This window comes from Schistocerca nitens, chromosome 11, assembly GCF_023898315.1.
Source record: "Schistocerca nitens isolate TAMUIC-IGC-003100 chromosome 11, iqSchNite1.1, whole genome shotgun sequence".
Taxonomy (NCBI): Eukaryota; Metazoa; Arthropoda; class Insecta; order Orthoptera; family Acrididae; genus Schistocerca; species Schistocerca nitens.
Genome location: NC_064624.1, coordinates 47,497,304 through 47,510,304, shown reverse-complemented (window position 1 = coordinate 47,510,304; position 13,001 = coordinate 47,497,304).

Below are 13,001 nucleotides of genomic sequence, written 5' to 3'. Positions count from 1 at the left end.
AATCGGAAAGAGTTGTTTTCCGTCATTAGGCTGCCGCGAACCTCGAGGATACATGTAATGATTTTTCATCGTTAATCCACTGAATGAAATTGTTCAAAAATGGTTGAAACGGTCTGAGCACTATGGGACTTAACTTCTGAGGTCATCAGTCCCCTAGAACTTAGAACTATTTAAACCTAACTAACCTAAGGACATCACACACATCCATGCCCGTAGCGATCGCGCGGTTCCTGACTGTAGCGCCTAGAGCCGCTCGGCCACTCCGGCCGGCAATAAAATATGTTTTGCGAATGAATACAGTGATCTTTCATAAGTAACATATGAATTGTAATGCATGCAGTTTGTATAATTAGCTTTTCTGTTAATGCTGTAGAAACTAATTCTTGCCGGCCGCGGTGGTCTAGCGGTTCTAGGCGCTAAGTCCGGAACCGCGCGACCGCTATGATCGCAGGTTCGAATCCTGCCTCGGGCATGGATGTGTGTGATGTCCTTAGGTTAGTTAGGTTTAAGTAGTTCTAAGTTCTAGGGGACTGATGACCTCAGAAGTTAAGTCCCATAGTGCTCAGAGCCATTTGAACCATTTTATAAAATTCGTCAACGACACGTCACGAAATACGTCTACCACAAGGAGGTAGAAAATATCGAAGATATATGGAAAGTGGCAGCTCTTTCCTTCATGCAAATGGCGTCACTTATGACCAGTTTTAACCGTGATTACTTGATCAACCCTGATCAAACAGGATGCGAATATCGGGTGAACATTCAACGCACGTTATCGCATAAGGGAGAAAAACGAACCTTTGTCGCAGTTGGTCGTAAAAAAGAGCTAAAACATTCGTACATGGCGCAGTATGCCATCACAGGCTCTGGAAAAGTCGAGCCAAAGGTCTTTCTGTGCTTACGAGAAACGAATGTTACATTTGGTCCTCGGGTTATAGAAGAGGTCAATCGCTGAACTGACTCGTTGAAAAATGTTTTTATTACTTGCTCCAAATCCGGGAAACTGACAAACTGTATTCCTGGGGTGGACAAACTAATTCTCTAATGTATGACACAATGTTTATAGATGACGAGGCTTAACCGACATGCACGTTAAATGTAATACCTCCAAACTGCACACCTGTGTGCCAGCCGTGTGATGTTTATTTCTCTTGACAGGTTGAAAACTTTATTTGGAGGCTTCAGAAATGCAGTGTGCTTCTGGAAACCCAGAGGGAATTGTACAATAGCACGTATGCAATAACTATTCACAGCATAATTCATAACCAACTTTTAGCACCGACTTTGCAGGTAATGATATCGAATGCGTGCTACGCATAATAATTAATTGCAGAAAAAGACATATTTTTAAATGTAAACTAAGTTTGCTTTCCGCTGACTCGGAAGGAACACTGTAGCTGTCCAAAGGTTGAATTCATTAGATGTTCTTTGTGCCGCGAGTATATATGTTTATATGATAAGCACCATCCGTCTAGTTGTTCGAAGAAAAGTGAGGACACGTAACAGTGACTGGAAGAGCCATTTTAAGGTGACCAGGAGTAGTATTTTAGCTGTTTATTATCCCAAGAGGTTTGAGAAATTTCTTTGGCTACCTTTTTATCATTCCTTATTGATTTACTTATCTTATTAACCCTCCTATCCCTGTCAGTTGAGACATGGAAAAATATAAACCAGAAAAAATAGCATCCCGAGGTTTCCTCGAGATTCGAACCCGGGTTCTCCACCTCCTAGACAGTGACGCGGCCGCTACGCTATCGGCGCTCTCGGTCCAAAACGTATTCCTCGTGGGTTCATAAGGGGCAGCTGTAAAAAGTTTATTTCCTCGATTTCTGGAAAAGTATGCATTTGCGGACCCTATACCTGACGATGAAAAATGCTGTATTTAGAGTTATCTACCGATCCCGCAAATTTTGAGTCGATTGCTCGTCATAACCTTTAGAGGTGATTTTCTGAAAAACGGGAGGCTGTTGAGCCAACATATCTTAGAGTCCTTCGTTTTAGGTTGTACACAAGCGAACTGCAAAATCTGACCCGAATCGGTTGGTTGTGTCTGAGGCCTTCCCCTGGTGAAACCGATTATAATGTGAAAAGCTGACAGTCAAATTTTTCCCGAGAATTTAGCAGTATGTCCTGATTAGATTCCGGCCTTATTCTGTCTGCCACAATGTGCTCAATGTGTGTGCCTCGTGTCGAGGCAACAACGGGCCGATCACACAATCGCGAGGGGCTTCACATATTCTGATGCGGCCAGCGGTATGACTCCGACGGTCTACATCGCTTATATCGCTTTCCTTGCAGCTTTTCGGTGCTTCCACACGACTGACAAGGGAACCTCCCCATCGCACCCCCCTCAAATCTAGATATAAGTTGGTACAATGGATAGGCCTTGAAAAACGGAACACAGATCAATCGAGAAAACAGGAAGAAGTGGTGTGGAACTATGAAAAAAAAATAAGCAAAATATACAAACTGAGTAGTCCATGTGCAAGATAGGGCAACATCAAGGATAGTTTGAGCTCAGGAGCGCCGTGGTCCCGTGGTTAGCGTGAGGAGCTGCGGAATGGGGGGTTTCCGTGGTTCAAGTCTCCCGTCGAGTGAAAGTTTTACTTCCTTTATTTTCGCAAAATTATGATCTGTCCGTTCGTTTATTGACGTCTCTGTTTACTGTAATAAGTTAAATGTCTGTGTTTTGCGACCGCACCGCAAAACCGTGCGATTAGTAGACGAAAGGACGAGACTTTCCAATGGGAACCGAAAACATTTGATCGCAAGGTCATAGGTCAACCGATTCCTCCACAAGAAAAAAACGTCTGATATATTCTATACAACACTGGTGACGGCATGTGCGTCACATGACAGGAATATGTTGTCGACCTACATAACTTGTACACTTGGCGAATGGGTAAAAAGATTCTTCTACCTTGCCCGATTTAGGTTTTCTTGTGGATGTGATAATCACTCCCAAAAAAGTGATGAAAACATAACGGACAGACAGATAATAATTGTCTGAAAATAAAAAGTTAAACTTTTCACTCGAGGGAAGACTGGAACCAAGAACCTCTCATGCCACAGCTGCTCACGCTAACCACGGGACCACGGCGCCCCTGAGCCCACACTATCGTTGATGTTGCCTATCTTGCACATGGACTACTGAGTTTGTATATTTTGCTTACTGTTTTCATAGTTCCACACAACTTCTTCCTGTTTCTACGATTTTTCTGTATTCAGTTTTTCAAGGCCTATCCACTGTGCTAACTTATAACTATATGTGAGGGGGGTGCGATGGGGAGGTTCCCTTGTGAGTACGCTTTCCTTGTCGGCGGCCGATTACGCGTCAATTGTACTTATGGACTGCTCCCTGAAATCTTCCCAATACGAATGGGAATCTATCTCTGAATTCCGTGATTGTTTTCGCAACCTGCTGTCGCTGCTCCCAGCTTAAGCAGGGGTTATCTTCAATACTCTTTCTAAGTATTCCAATCGAATCAACCTCTGTGTTGTCCACGTCCGCTTGTGGCTGATCGTCTGTACACAGGGAACCATCTACCGTGTCCCTGTTTCTGCGTGAGGCGTGGTCAACTTATCTCGCCACTTCGCCGCATGGAAACTGAACATGTCCTTTCTTATTACAGAAAAAGCAAATAGCTTGGCGTGACGGGCAATTCTCATGCGAATGTCTAGTAGCACACCGCGGGCATGATTTTAGCACTGCATTTGCGTGCCGGCTCGGCACACGTTTTGGAGAGTATGGCGGCAGCTGCACAGACGGGCGCGAGGGCTGTTTACCGTTCCGTGCAGCTCGCCCGGCGGGCCGGTTAATGTGACACACAGCTGGCGAAGTTTCAAATGAGTCGTGAGCAAAGTCAAGTGTGTCTTGCCTATCCAATATGTCCATCACTTGTTGAAGGGAGGGATTGACTAGTTTCAAAATTTGCTCCTGTATACGAACATCAGAAACGTTCTGTGCAATTGCATCACGCACCATAGTATCTGAATAAGGGAGTCCACATTCACACTCAAAAGCACAATCCCTAGTAAGGCCTTGCAAAGTTACAACCCACTCCCGATTAGTTTGACCGGCCGTACGTTTTGTACGAAAGAACGTATACCTTTTTGCAACTACATTGACTGATTCCTTGAAATATGCATCTAATGCAGACAAAATTTCGCCGTAGGACAGAGTTGCTACGTCACGTCGGGAAACAATTTCACTATCACTCGGTACGTCTGGACGCCGACACACGATAATAAGTGAGGCTGCCGCTCATTACCTTGAATTCTGTAGGCGGCGAGATGGAATCCAAATTGGCGTGACCACTCCGTCCAGCTTTCCATCGCCGCATCAAACGGACGAAAATGTGGTGCAACTGCATGTTGAGGCTGCGGTAGCGGTGGAGTGGCGGCTGCCGCATCGTTTTGCATTGCACGTTGACCCTGGACGAGCTGTCCAAGGGCATCCAATAGGGCCTGCGTCTGCTGATTCTGCAAGCGATAAAATTCGGACAGTACATCTGGAGATTGTGGCGAAGCCATGACACGAGTAAATTAAGGCAAGATCAATTGGTACAAACGCGATTTAGCTCGTCGCCAATATGTCAACATGGGGTCCTCCCCACGTCGGGCGGAAGCATTATAACACAACCGCACGCCGATTTGCGGGGGAGGAATGTGGTGTCACCGCCAGACACAACACTTGATAGGTGGTAGCCTTTAAATCGGCCGCGGTCATTAGTATACGTCGGACCCGCGTGTCTCTTTACGGGCGCATACACTGCATGTTGGCGTGCACCCTGGACTAGGTTTTCAGGCGTTTCCTAGCTTCCCTCGGACCGAATGGCCGGGTGCGGGTGGCACAGCCTCGCCTGTTCTTAGGGTCACCACCTCGTCGCATACGTCAACATGGGGTCCTCCCCACGGCGGGCGGAAGCCTTATAACACAACCGTACGCCGATTTGCGGGGGAGGAATGTGGTGTCACCGCCAGACACCACACTTGGTAGGTGGTAGCCTTTAAATCGGCCGCGGTCCATTAGTATACGTCGGACCCGCGTGTCGCCACTGTCAGTGATCGCAGACCGAGAGCCACCACACGGCCGGTCTAGAGAGCCTTCCTAGCACTCGCCCCAGTTGTACAGCCGACGTTCATAGCAATGGTTCACTGACAATACGCTCTCATTTGCCGAGACGATAGTTAGCATAGCCTTCAGCTACATTTGCTACGACCTAGCAAGGCGCCGTATTCAATTGATAATTAATATTATGAAGCATGTATCATCAAGAGAGATGTTCTACAATTGTGGATTAAAGTTAAGTATTACATCATCTACGTACTTTATTTGCAATTCTCAAGATATTGTCCTGTTCCAGACCTCACGCCAGTCAGCGTATAATTAAACGCGTGCATTTCGGCCTCCTCTAGAAAAACAGTGTTGGCTCTTCTGCCAACACTACAGAAACACCTGCGGTCGTCCGAAAATTGTCTGACTTTTGCACATTTCTCCACAGTGAATGGAACAACATTATCTTTTACTGCTGGAGGGTGGCTGTCTTCTGTACTCGTTCTTTCCTGGCTCGCATCACAGTGCTTCTCAGCCACTCTGAAATCTCCTCCGCATTCTCTGCTGAACGTGAGCTTGTGCTGTGGAGGCTTCACCTTCAACCTTTGTCATTGTCTCATCGTGTGTTATGTCATTTGGCTATGGTCTTTCTGTGCTTATGATTATGTTCCCGTCGGAGTGTATCTTCTGTACTCGCATGGGCGGCTCGGTGTTCATGGGAGCGCACTCATTAACGGCCTCTGGGCCTGTAAACCCTAAAGGTACATGTGCGAGGGTCTCTCACCCACGACCAGTAGCATTATGTCCGTCAGATTTCCTTTCTTCGGCTGTGTTCGTGAAATTCTTATCACGACTTCCGGTTCTGAATCACATACTCACTCTGATCTTTTAGTTGCTCTCACCCACCTACGAAACTTTCCTCGTCCTCTTTAAATTTTAGTAAATGAGTTTTGCCATTAGCCATGAAACAGGATTTTCGAACAAACTGACCACGGTTTTCATGGTCCAGTCCATAATGACCGCTCTGTTCAAGAGTAGGTCATTACTAATCACAAAATAGAGTGAACAACACACAGGGGACAACTGCTTTCACCTGGAAGACGCTTGTTCCGTCGCTTAGCGACATCAAGGCTCGTTTTTCTACCTTCTTCCTTTTCGCCCTGAAAGTGGGCATTGGTGACATTCCTTTTACGGGTACCTCAGCTAATTTACTACCACTTGTCACTGGTTTTGGGTAAAAAGACGTCAAAAGTGCTGTCACTTCCTGCCCAGAATCCAGACATGTTCTCGTCTTTATTCCTCCCAGGGTTATATCAATAAGGGGACGCCAATCGACCACTTTTTTTTGGCTACTCTGGGTCATCACAGTAGTGCTCATTGATCCCTTGCACATGTGTTATCGTACGTTGCGTATGTGATGCCCCTTCTCTACTGAGGCGTTCTCCTGCGATATCTCATTGTTTCTGGCGATTCACGTGTGCGATCTGACACACGTCCTCATGAGGTGGGGCCAGTGGTGGTGAACCTCCATTACCCTCACGGCCTCTCCCATTATGCGACGCTTGACGCCTGTGGTCTGGCATTTCGTTCCTATCCTGCCCTCCCTGGTGTGGACTAGGGATGGGAAAACCCCTCCAGCTAAACCTGATACCGGTATTTTAGTTCTCAATTACCGGTATTTGTTTGGTCTCGGTTATAATATTAGTAGATTTCTTTGTTTTTTACTAACAACCGAGGAAAAAAGCGAAATATCATTTCGCCATGGCATCATACTATTTTTTTTCGTTTTTAAATAAACCTTTTTTTAAAGAGGAATAATTTTTATTCATAAAATTTTCTTTCGTTTGAAATATTAAGTTCTAAGAAATTGTAAAACTCATCAGTGCTATTTTAAAAACAATGCCGACAGGACCGAGCATTGAGCGAATCACATAAGAATTGGTGCACCACTGCTGAAACCATAATGTCCCTGTTCTTGTTTGTCGTGGTTTAAAGAGGGCATGTATGTGCAGTGTGCACAACTTGCCCCCCACCCCCTCACACCCCCGCCCCGGTCCACACAGTAATTTCTTGCTGTTGTCGCTGGACGCGCAATGTATTTCAGAATGGCATCAATGCTAGTCTGGACATATTTTTAGGAAGTCGTGTAGCAATGAAGTGCCATGCTTCATTTGCTTTCAAAGATTTCCATGAAGCAGTGAAAGAGAAAGGGAACATTGGTAACAGAAATAAATTAAAAACTTAACAAGACATTCATCGCATACATTAAAAATGGAAAGTAGCCGATCTGCTGCCTGTGTTTACATAATACTCCTCTGTGTGCTTGTAGCCCTTGGAAATGGACAAATCAACACGAAAGCAAAGTCCTTGAGTCTCAGTGCAACGAGAGAGGCATTACATTCAGTCACTTCTTTCACTCGCAAATGGGCGCCTAAAGCCCATTCGGGTGGGTACTACGCATTCGACAGAACTTACGCAGTGGCATGGCAAACCTGTGCATCGGAAATGCAGCCTTCAAATTCCTTGGTGTCACCTGCGCTACAGGGACATTGCCTTGCCGTATCGCAGACACTTCTTGCTCGAGGACTGTTACTACAGTTTGTGTTTCCTTGGACGATTTACCTTCATCATCTACACGTGCGGAGATGTCGGTCATCGTCGTGTTTACTCGCGTTTCTGGGTTGTCAAACTTCGGTTCACACCCTTGTCTCACCTCGTCCAGGCTGTTGGCGACAGCTGTTAATATCTTTTGGGTTTCGGTTCCCAATTCGTATCTCACTTCAGCGATCACCTCGTCAGTCTTTTCATTGCAAAGTGTTAGCTCAGTTTTAAGGCCTTCAAATTATGTTTCAAGCTGTTCCCTAATGGCGGTTAACTGAGATGCGTGGTTTTCTAACACCGCGAGGATACGACCCAGTGGACTCTGACTCTGCATATCCGCCACAGACGTGCCCAGTGTTTCCTCGCTCACTCAAACTGCCCTCAGTTGACCTGAGGGTTTCGGGTGAACGCTTAATGCGTTTAGCGCCACAGAAGGGCCTGGCGTTTTCTCAGTCACACTCTCCTCCACTTTCTTCTCGGTTTCCATATCTATCAACCTCCCAAAACTCAGATGCATAGAAGCAACGTAACCGCAAACCAAAGGTAATGCACAGAACGAACTAACACAGTTGAAAGACGCTGGTATCATCGAAGAGAACAACGAAAACATGGGAGGGAATATGCACAACAACAAACTACACGTTCCGAAACTACTTCACAAAATATCGGGCAGCGTCATGTGACATTGATGAGAGTTATAATTTAGGATGACTGGTATTACCTTGTATCTTTTACCCATGTCATTGTCAAAGTTACTGATAGCAAGATGACACTACTATCATCAAGGAATTACTCTGGCTACATTTTTGTAACATAAAGCCTGCATGACACCGGAAGAAACCAAAATGAATAAGCATAGGTTAACGAAAATTCTCTCTGGTGTAGACAGCAGGTGAGATCAGGCGAATAGAATTCAATTTTGTTCAGTTCACATTCGCTCGTGTTCCAATGGTTGCCTTTCTTTGAGAGAACCATCCAATAAAGTTCGCGTTCCCTGTGCTTTGAGCCCAGCACTACAGAAAACCTTCATATCAGTCTAGTTCTGTTGCTGACATGCGTTACGTATTACAACAACATCATGGGATCCAAGACATCAGTAGCACTAAAGCCAAAGGGAAAGTGCGCAAAGGTCAAACTGGGGATCAATAAGAAAGACGGTAATGTCACTAGATGCTTGTATCTGATGGGAACCAGGTTTTACAAGCTCTTTATTTCCATTTAAATAACGTTGGCAAAGTGTGAGTAGGACTCGTACACTGAGGACTCCGTGCAAATATCTAATCATGTCTTTTGTGCATCATGCAGCGGGGATGGAAAGCGTCGGTTTCTTTCCTGTTAAATTTTACGTGTCATTCAACAGAGTGGTTCCATATTAGTCTGGTGCGATATTTACGTTATCTATATGCACTAACAGGGACAGTAAAAGACGAAGAACAACTAGGTACTGCAGCAGTGACAGCACCACCTAGGCCCGTGCTGTTTGCTACCCCCCTGCAGCAGTGTTGCTCTGCCGCTGCTGGTCTGCTGGCTATTCTTCGTGTTTCACTGTCCCTGTTAATACATATCCACAAGACGAACGTCACACTAGACTAATTAGGGACCGCTCTAGCGAATATACACGTAAAATTCGGCTTTAAAAATAATTTTATTTGTAACAGGAAACGAATCGACGCTTTCTGGTCACAATGGACGTCCCACGAAAGATGTTACGAGGAGTACTTTTCGTACTGCCCCCGGCTACACATTGAAAAAACGTAATTGTAAATATCTGCCCAAACACCAAGAAAAGCGGTTGACAACTCTTAGGAGGGACACTCTTGTATATAGTGTATCCATCATTGAAAAGCAGAATCTCAATGGTTTCATCTTCTTTTCAAAATGGATACTGGCAAGATATTGGATATGGGAATGCAAAGACTGTATCAAAATGTGACTAGCATCGACATACAAAAAGAAGTGAGCAGTGGATTTCGTTTTATATATGTTGTTATAGAAGATTTATGAAATATTTTTTTTTACTTACTGAAACAGGATTACAACTTCCATTTTGTGTCGATGTGCAGTAGTGTACGTCTACTATGCTTTTGATGGATGATGAATGCAATCAATGTTCTAATCTCAAAAAGATATTTTTTTATGTGATATAATTTCAGTTTAACAATTTACAGATTCTTTCGTACTTCACCAGTACTCTTATAATTTTAATTAATATTGTGTTTATACTGGTTGTTGGTGAGGAGGAAGTTAGTTATTAGTATTTTATTAATGATCTCATTCATAAGCAGCCATATCACAGTCATCACAGTCGGTCAAGGAAGTTATAATTAAGCTTTACTTGTTTAATCAGAATGGGACGATGACTCTCCCTGTCCGCAATCTCGATGATTCGAAGCGATCTGCAATCCTGTGTAAATAAAATGTCTTGGTTTTCCTGCGTCGCTTAGTCAGTCGGGAAACCTCAGGTCAAGCGGAAATTTTGCTTTGATACAGTTTAATTATCCGATGAAATAATGGAGCTCTTGGATCTAATAATTGCACGTTCGTTTCCAATTCATCGGAAGTTCCCTTCTGATTACCAACGAAACTACACCTCCGTGCAAATTTCCAGTTATAGAATACATATATATTGAAATCCGTTACAGACCTTTGATGTAAATGTTCAGTATATATTTCCAATCTCTTTCTTCCAGTAATCTCGATAGCAAAATTACAATTATTCAGCGCGGCTGTTCGGCACAGAGAAAATCCTAGAAATCCTCTCAACACACCCTACAGAAAACATTACAAAGAGTAATTATGCGCTCATGGAATAGTAATAGTACTGTACTACTTTTCGCATCGATTCTATGAGTACATAGATGGTCAAGTAAGAAACGTAATTCACTCATAGAATTGTATAGGGATAATTAGTAGAATATAAAGAGATATTACACTCTGAAACCTTACTTCTTGCCAAATTTCATGGTCCTACATCAACGGAATGTACCCCATAGTTTTGATAAGTGAGTTCGCGAATATCGAAATATGTGACATAAATGGCCGAATCTGTTGATTGCTTTGGCTGGAAAGCTTAAATGTTTTAGGAACCATAGACCTTACTGAGATAAATTTGAATTTGATGCACGAAATCTTTTGGAGAAAACGGGTTCTTACCCTATGGACAAACTGACAGATGGATAAAAATGAAAAGATATTTTTCATGTTATATAAATACAAATTAACAATTTTCGGATTTTAGCTCTATCTGTAATGTGTGACGTCTACCTATTCCTAAGCGAAAGGGGTTTTTAACAGTCGGACAGACACAGGCGGAGAACAAAGCGATCATGCAAGGGCTCCATTTTTACAGAATGGGAAAAGAACAATAAATTCCTCGAAAACCGAAAAAGTGACTATCTGTACATTATCATAATTAAAATTAATAATTTATCAAATACCTGGTGATTTGCATTGCCCAAGTTCATGGTAGCTGTAATTATGTGGCTGGAGCATCACGGACGTGTTAAGGTTTTTGATGATAAATAAAAAGTGTATAACAGATTTTACCGAGCAGTCAGTGGTGCCAGGTCCCATTATTTCATTAATAATGGTTCACTGACTATATATTCCTTATAAGAAGCTTAATGCAGGCCTTCAACTGATTTGCATATTTCACAGCAGATATTAAGGGCTATCTATACACATAATAAAATTGTAGCTAGCTGTAATTAGGAGATATTTAAGGAAAGTTAGTATGAGGAATCTTTACAGCAGCAATAGAAGCCAAAACAACTATTTTTAGGAATTGTGCATGTCTGCCTGTCTCTCTGTCCGTCCGTCCATACGTTTGTAAGTGCCTCATTCAAAAACTACTGCACGGAATTGGAAGAAATTGCCTCGGTGGTATTGTTGGAGAACTAACCTAAAATCTGGTACACGTTTCATATTGATATGCCGCTTGGAAGCCGACTTATCTATACATACAGAGTGTTTTCTTTAACTGTATCAGTAAAGAGAAATCGTAATCCGTAGGAGATACAACGAAATTTTCTTGGGAACACTTAGGTGATTTTTTGTGAAAACAATTTTGCCATCATCAAATTTTTGGTCAAACGGGAGCTGTCCATGACAGTGAGTAAAATGGGCAAAATCTTTTATGTGGGCCAACTCAGTTTCACATAAGGATGACTTCATTATACAAGAAGAAAGAAACAGGACCTCAGAAGTTCTATAGCACTAAACTAAATCAACCAGAATAGAAATTATAGAATCCCTAAAAAGTTGCATTCTGTAACGTTCCATCGTCATGATAATAATGTCAACAGTTTAATCCCGTTATCGACCGACATTATGGAGTCGGTGTAATTAATATCAGCGATAAGTTTGTTGAGTTGAGACAAAAATCACTTTCGTAAACTTCTTCAGAGGTTTTGATAGTGTCTTATCAATATAAATGAAGTGATACAATTGTTGTGATTTCCTGTTGGTGTCATCCTTCGTTTAAAATCTTTCATTCTTGTATTCACTGTTTAGTTGGTGTAACTATTATCGTTGGTAAGTTTGTAGAATAGTAATATTACCTGCCTGTAAACGGTCTAACCTTTCATCTGTTTCTGCCCAAGCCAAACGAGCTCGATTCAGAAGATTAAAAGACAGTGAACTGGAGCGTGAAGAGTGTTCAGCATCGCAGCGTTCAAGAATTGCATCGTCTTGACCACAAGAGACTTTTAGTGAACAAGAATCACATCTCAATGGTAACAGACGCCTTAAAGCTGCGTCGCGGTCTGTAGAGAGTAATGTAGAACGTGAACGTCGCTGGACTGCAGACCGATCTCGCCACGCTGCAGCCCGAAGTGTTGAAACTCAGGGAGATGGTAAGGTTCGGTGACCCTTGGATCGTAGGCGCCCGAAGATTTTCCGATCTGTAGAGACAAACTCTGAACAGGAGCTGCGTTTGGCCTATGAGCGCACCTATCACGAAATCTCATGTTCTCTTGCAACGCACCAGGAAAGAGAAGTTCGTTTATCCGCCGCGGTAGCTGTGATGATATTCCGCCGCTTTTGGAGGCACACGAGCGGTACAGAGCCTCTAACATGACAGATAGAAGCCAACCGTCCATCACTTGGAACAAGAAAGAAGTTATTTACAGGAAGTGCAGCAGTGAGACCCGATGAAACAGTTAGAGTAAGACCAGCTATGCCACGCGGTTCTTAGGCTATCACTGTTCTACAAAAATAAACTTTTTTTCTATTACTAATAAAAAATATTGTGATCCTAGCTGTATTTTGAGTGCTGAATTGAAAACTGTTTTTGGTTTTTTTCTGTCAGGGATAGTTCATGAGTAATCGCAATTTTATTTCTCTT